The sequence below is a fragment of the Lathyrus oleraceus genome, chromosome 5 (assembly GCF_024323335.1).
Source record: "Lathyrus oleraceus cultivar Zhongwan6 chromosome 5, CAAS_Psat_ZW6_1.0, whole genome shotgun sequence".
In the NCBI taxonomy this organism is placed as follows: domain Eukaryota; kingdom Viridiplantae; phylum Streptophyta; class Magnoliopsida; order Fabales; family Fabaceae; genus Lathyrus; species Lathyrus oleraceus.
The window spans coordinates 587,482,276-587,490,194 of NC_066583.1; the positions used below are offsets into that span (position 1 = coordinate 587,482,276).

At 24.5% G+C, this 7,919-nt stretch overlaps 1 long non-coding RNA gene across 1 annotated transcript; it reads right to left on the reverse strand.

The window, feature by feature from the left end:
• Window positions 1–550: 550 nt before the first annotated feature.
• On the reverse strand, window positions 551–5,596 carry LOC127086726 (uncharacterized). The gene is made up of 4 exons (XR_007789593.1): window positions 5,435–5,596; window positions 5,135–5,237; window positions 1,023–1,220; window positions 551–925 (listed from the first exon to the last, which is right to left on the reverse strand). It is a non-coding gene; the product is annotated as an uncharacterized LOC127086726 (long non-coding RNA).
• Between the last annotated feature and the right edge of the window lie 2,323 nt (window positions 5,597–7,919).

The window sequence follows — 7,919 nt, forward strand, 5'->3', positions numbered from 1 at the left end:
ACAGAGAGTCGACTACATAATAAATATCGTTAGTTAATATTTTCACTAACTAATATGTCGTAGAATGTGAAAAAATAAACTAATAAAAAACTAAAATTAAAATAATTAAACAAGTTTAACAATTTGATTTTATTTGGTTCAATTTTATTTCTAAAATCAACTGAACCTAAATCACATGTTTTCTTTTTCTTATAATTCAAATAATTTTTATCGTCAAAATACATCGCAAATACTTTTAATATTGGATAAAAACGAGTGATCAATCATATTGAGGAGACCCAATTGAGGTTACGACAAAATTATGTATTGAGACCATCTAGAAAATTTAAACCTTTATACTTACATAAAACACACTCTTAAGTCTCAAATTTCACCTTTTGGGATCAATCCTAAGAGGTTGTTATTGGTAGATCTCTAACCTAAAAAAAGTCTTTTGGTGGACTTTTTTTTTTTGACAAAACAAGGAAGTGGGAACCAATTGCAAACTAAGAACAGTTTTATGAAGATCTAAGATCTGCAGCATAATCTTATTACTACCAAGATACTATAGTAGTATATAATATCCCACTACATTAATTAAACATCAATATAAAATTTATTACATTCTTCTTGTCCCAAACATCGTTCATGAAGATAAACTCATAAAAGTGCTATTACAACAATAATGAAGTACAAAAATAAACTAAAGCCGTCATGATCAAGTTGAGTACTGATCAGCAAATATTGAAGTTGTCAAGGGGAACTCTCTTCAGCAACAGCACAAGAACATAGGAACTCACCAAAAAAACATATTTCTTAGGTTCATATCCTTGTCCTGTACAAGAGGCTCTTTTGGTTTCATAATTATAACTTTTTTCATTCATAAGCTCATTTAAAACCCATCAATGAAAATTTCATATATGCTTCCACACTTATCCATCACAACCTATATAAAAATTTATTTTTGAGAAACAATGAATATAGTGTTTTACATTATTAAATTTCTAAAAAAAATATTATATTTGTATTAAAAAATTATTTACCTTGAAGAAGCAACACCAAGATGAATAGAGCATCAACATATAATATTCTTTGTATGAAGTTGCTCCATATTGATGAACAACATTTAATTGAAACATTTTTTTTTGAGAAAAAAACTTCATTAAACTTGTAGTGTGAGTTTGGGCCCAAGGCCCATCATGGTTCTATCTCCACTGCACAAGCCCAGATGAGTATTCCTTCTTCAAATTATTGAAAAACTAATTAGTCTATGAGATATGGCTTTCCAAATATTTTAATGAGGTGGAAATAATAAATTATTACAATGGATCTTACTTTTCCTATTCTAAGAATAAAACAAAACTTGTGAATATATTTATATTTTTTTTATATATAGTTGAAAATATTTTAATGCATAGTAAGCTTGAAAATAATAAAGTATATTTTAGAATTCCCATGGGTCAAGAGCATGTTAGCTTTTAGATTATAATAATATATTATGAAGAACCAATAATCAAAGGTAACATGTCAAGATCAATAAAGATTACTTCCATTAGAAAACAAATTCTTCCAAAACCTTTATTGTATTTGAGAATATGTAAAATGAATTATTGCACGAGATTAAAAATTTATCATAATTAAATTGTATTTAAATAAAATTTCATAAAATATATATTATAATTAAATAATAGTTAAATAGAGTTTTTTTTTATCATGATTGAATCACAGTTAATATATATAAGTCTTTCAAAACCTTAAGATATCTCTAATTTAAAAGGAAAATATTTCATTACATCTACTTTTTATAAATCTGTCCGATAATTGATTCATCACTATTAATTGAATTAATTATTTTTATTCAACTAAATTAATTATATTTTTTAGTAGTTAATTAAGCCTTGCGTGTATGTTAAAAAAGGTGTACATGTAACAATAGTGAAATAAAAATAAAAATGAATTAAATACATCAATGTTTTAGAACCCTAGTTAATATTAATAATTATATAAAATAATGTTATTCTAAAAACAGGCATATCCAAACTATTCACATTCAACATATATTATTCTAAATATATGTGGCAACTGAAAAATGAGATTAAAACTAAAGTCAAGGATCTCTTATCAGATAAAAAAGAGATGGTATTAGTATAAATTTTTAAATTAGGACAATATTTATTTTAGAGGCTGATTTTATATTAATAAGTCTTAAACGTCTCATTTAAATCATTCTTCGACTCTTCAAGTAGAACTATATCATCTTCAGAAAGCATATATTTTGGTGCTAATTCTTAGATGTGTTATGTAAGTATATCCTAAATTAAATTAAAAATGTAAGGGTTTAAGGTTGAATCTTGTTGTAATCCTATTATTATAAGACAATCAGATGTATATCTACCTTGCATCCTCACACCTGTCGAGATCCCCTCATACATATCCTGGATAACTCAGATATAGGAAATTCTAACCATTTATTTTTTCAGGGTTTTGCACAAAATCTCTTTATGCACTCTATCATACATATTTTTAAGTCAATGAAAATTAAGTGAAAGTCTTAATTCATTTGATATCAATCAATCACATATCGTTTTAAATATATCACTTCCAATGTCTCCGTTTTCTATTTTTATAATCTCTAGTGCCATTGTGTTCCACGTATCATTTTTACTTCCTTGAGATTGTCTAAAACCTACCTTAAAGATCTTATGTTAGATTTTTTTTCACCCTTTAAAGTCCACTACTGTGACTTCCTATCTTGGCTCTTCTCGTAAATCTTACATCCATAACAAAACTCTAGTTGAATAGTCAAGCTCTCTCCCAGTATGACTTTATAGTGCAAACAAATATTTCTATATATTTTTCTAATAAGAAATAAATATATCTGAAAATATAAAATCCACTCTTAAATGTGATAAGATGCCCATCTCTTTTCTTAAAGCATGTCTTATCTATAATAAGATCAACCGCCAACAAAAAATCTAGGATTAATTTACCATATACAATTACCTTCCTCAGACCATACCATTCTTCCACTCCTTTAAAACTGCTCAATAAGATCCCTACATATCCATTAAGATCTCCTTCTAGAAAATATTTCCTCTTTGAGATATATCCTAAAATAAGACATTTAATTACTTCTAAAATTTATTTTAAGTTGTTCCGCTAATACAAATTGAGGTGCATAAACACTAATAATATTAAAGATGTCTTGTTCCACTATAAATTTTAAGGATATGATCAAATCCCTTACCCATTTTACATTTACAATACCTTTCTTTCACTCATTGTCTATAATAGTTCTCACCTCATTTCTCGATTTAACATTTTTGATGTACCAAATCTTAAATCCTGAACTGTCTATTTTTTCCCACATTTTTATCTATTCACTTAATTTTTTATAGGCACATAAAATTGATATTCCTTTTAACCATAATCCATAATTCACAATTTCCATATATTTTCATGTAAGTGCACATACATTCCAATATCAAAAACAAATCATACTCTCATGAATTAACGATATGTATCCCTCGCTCATTTAACATTGTACTCGAGTCATAAAATATGTCGCTATTGGACAACGACTTAGCATTTACAATATTATGTATATGATCCATGTCATAGAGATTCGACAAAATTTTAGATTAATTTTAATTGCCTAACATAACTTTCATTTTTTAAGAGACTTGAGACCGACTAGACAAATCTATCATAATCTTTTGATGTGTTATGTTTTATAATGTATTGTTGGTAATAATAAAATAGACTTAATATAAAAATGGCATTTCAAATTTGTATCCTGCACAAGTTAAAATAACTAAAAATAGAATAAAAAAATATATATTCTGATTTAAAAAAAATTGAATGCCAACTTAAAAAAAAAAGATATTACTATAGTGAGTTGTTTAACTTTTGTCTTAAGAGCACAATATGTCATTTTTCATATAAAAGCTAACATTTTTCTAAAACAAAAGCCAAAGATTTGTTTCATTGGCTTGGACCATAAACGAGCCCAATACATTGGCACAAGGGTTGTATGCAATCAACTACACCAAATCAAGATTTTATGTTTTAGCTTTTTAATTTGATATGTTATTTAAAATAATAAAAATTGTGTTGATTTCTGAATTGTCATTTCTATCAAGATTAAATATTTTAATACAAAACTCTAAGATCACCACAATTATTTAAAATGACACTATTTTGATTTTAAAAGTTGAATGTAGAATTTTTTAGATAATTATTTCTATATTAAATTATTTAATATGTGTTATTAGGACGAAATTAACATTTTCCTATTTTTAAAATAAGTAATCTAGTCTAAACTCAAAGTCTCCAAAAAAAACATAATTCATTGTTGTTTATTTTCACCTCTATGAATTTAATTGAAATAATTGATAGTGTAAAAATTTTTATATCATTAATTAATAAGTAAATATAAGACGTTGAATATTATAAATAATATGACTTTTATTTTAATCATCTATAAAATATGAATTTAATTGAAATAGTTGAGAGTGTAAATTTTTTTTCTACATGTTAATAAATCTCTTAAAATATCTATTAATTGTTTGATTTTCATTCTCCTATAACTTACCAAATAAGGAAACGTTGGGTGTGATTCACTCAATATTTTAATTCCAGCCTCTCATATTAGAACATGTATATCCCTCTCCTTTCTCATTGGCTAATTTTATGAATAAATCTAACTTCAAGACTCAAAGAATAACTTCAAAACATTAGTCAATCACATTTCCGTACACATAATCCACAATCCACCAATACTAGAATAACTTTTTTTTTTTAAGATCATCCAAATTTTTTAGTTTTTCATAGATGTGTCAATAAATTCTAGTATTTGATCTTAGACTCGATTAATCAGAAAATTAAAACTAACATCTATAAAATCGATTAAAAGATTATATAAGTCACACATATATCTCAATCGTTCGATCGAGAGATGCGTGCGACTCTGACCCTTAGAAATATCTATAAACTTTTAGTTTATTTGCAGCTTTATTTTATCATATCAAACATATAAATTAATTAAAAGAAAAAAAACTGAAAAATATTATTTAAATGATATAAACTTCAACCTAATTGTTAGTATATGAAGAAGAATATTCATAGAATATCATAAAAAGAAGCATAAATGTACCTGAAATCAACAGATATTAAGTCTCTTAGAGTTTATAATAACTTGAGATCAATATCTTGAAGTGAAACTGCACTTTGCTACTTGAAATCCAAGCTAATATTTCCTTCAAATATGTTAAATTTAAGCATTAATTTCTACAATTAAAGACTCTCTCTTTGAACAAAATCCAAACCACAACCATTAAACCAACAAATAAAAGTTTGTAAATTTAGTGTTCTAGAGATTCTTAAGAGTTGAGATCATGAAAGCAAGGACCTAGAAAAGAATCATAGAGCAATGAAAAAGAAGAGAGAAACATACCAGTGAATGAAGTAGGTGAAGAAGAATAGGAGCAACAGAGCAAATAAGGTTATGAGTGTAGAAACAAAGAGTTGGCCACTTGTCCCATTGGATCTCTTTGCCTCTTTACACACAAGAAACTTTAGGGTTTAAATAATAAATAAAGTCCTAAAATACAAAATAAAATAATATATTTATTAAAAAAGTATTTTTAATTATTGTTTGATAGGTGATAAAAATATTATTTCTTATTTAATTATTTTTTTTTGAAAAAGTTATAATTGTTTTCTTTTTTAGTTGTCAACACTAAAAAAATGAAATAATGATAGGAATTATAGGTACAATAATTGATTAAATTTGACATTTTTAACACTTTGCAATAAAATTAGAAATACATTTTAATTTTTAACATCTCTAAATTTTAATCATTTTAATTCTTTTTATTAGTGTTCAGACGGTCATGCAAGTGAAATGATAAGGTTTTATCTTTTTATTTAATTTTGATTTAAAAAGTGAAAATAAATTGTAAATCTAAGAGTTATTAATTATGTAAATGTAAGACAAAAGTTACTTTTTCTTTAAAAATAAGATTTTATTTGCCACTTTGAATTACTTTTTATGAAACATTTGTAATAAATAAAATAGAAATAGAAAAAGAAATAGGCTACATTAAAATTATGTTTTGTCTTTATGTATTAATATAAATAAATGCTAATGTTAGATGTATGAGCCTTTAATTATTTTTATTTTTTTTTGATTTAAAAATATTAATAATTTATTTATATTAATAAATAATTATAAATAAATATAGTTGCTAGAGAAGTCTTTTTAATTATTTAGTTTAAAGTTTTTTTTTTATAAATTTTAGGGTTTGATTTTATAGTTGGCATGGATGGAAAAACATATAATAAGTCTATTAAATATTTTTCAATTATTGCAAGAAACTATTAGTCTCAATAATTTCATGAGAAAAAAAGTATAAATTTTAAAATATGTGAATAGCTACAAAATACTTAAAAAAGTATTACTTTAAACAAAAAATGCATGTATTACGGATCCAGGAATCTGATCTTATTTTAATGCAAATAAATAAATAAAAATCCAAATTTGAAAAATAAAAAATAAAAAATGCATATATAATTAAATAGGTTTGGATCTGAGGTTGTATTTAGTCCACATTTGAATAAGATTCATTCACTTTATTTTATTACACGCAACTCTAGATTGAGTATGTGTTTTCTAGTAAGAATCTAAAGAAATAAAAACTTTAAGCTCTTTAGTAAAAATTTACAGAATATTCTCATAAAATTTAATGTTCTAAAATGCTATTCTCATCTCCAAAGAATATGCTTAAAATTTCCAAACTATGTCCACATATCAATCTAAAAAAACACCTATTAAATTAAAGGGAGTGTGCTATTAAATAATATGAAAAAGAAGTGAGTGCAATTTTAAAAAAAATGTTAAAAAAATGGTCCTCTTCATAAATGATGAATTATGAATAGAAGTAGAAAGAAAGAAGGTTCATTGAACCTAGACAAAGACAAGAAAGTAAGTACTTGGAACATTTTGGTTGAAGGACGAGCTGTAAAAAGTTTGGTATATCACGATACAACAACAACAGCATCTTTTTGTAACGTTTTTAGCAAAAAAGAATAGAGCATCACTATCATAAACGATTCATCTTTAGTAATGTTCCCTTTTCTTTGTATAAAAATAAAATATTTCATATTCAAATAGCCACGCCACACTTTTGTGTTTTCTTGTTCTTTTAGTCACACCAATAGTTTAGGTTAGTAGGGACTCAATCAAGACGGAAATGTGTCTACAAACATATACTGTTCTTTTATTTTTATTTTAAAATCTCATCAACCTCTTGAAAGGTCTTAAAAATGTATTTTGCATTCTAGAATTTTGAATGGATTTTTTAAGTTGTGTGTCAAAAATAGATTTTTTTTTATATTTTTAAAAATGATTTTTATAAAAATACTTTTTAAAATATATATTTTTTTAAATTAAAAAATTAATTTTGTCATCTAATAACATTAGTATATATTATTGAAGATCAACACATTTGTCAAAATCGTAATTTCTTTTTTAAATTTATATTTTAAAAATGACTTTTGTGACAAAGTATTTGAAATAACTTCAAAATTTAATGATTTTTTAAAATTTTGATATCAACAAAAATTTTAAAAATGATAAAATACCTAAAATTATAGTTTAAGAATAACTATTCAAACCACATTTTAAATTTTTATGAAAAAAAATTTCGTAAATTTTTTTTATACAAAAATATGTTACACTATGAAAATTATTTTTAATAAAAGATGAAACAAGCGGACCCTTATATCAAAACTAATAAATTTAAATTGAAAAAAAAAGCGGAATAAATTTATCAAAAATATCACTTCATATATAAAATATAATTAATTCTATAGTCATATACATTGTAATTAGTTTTTTGTTTGATCTATAGTATCATCCGACTCTCTCAAGACAATAT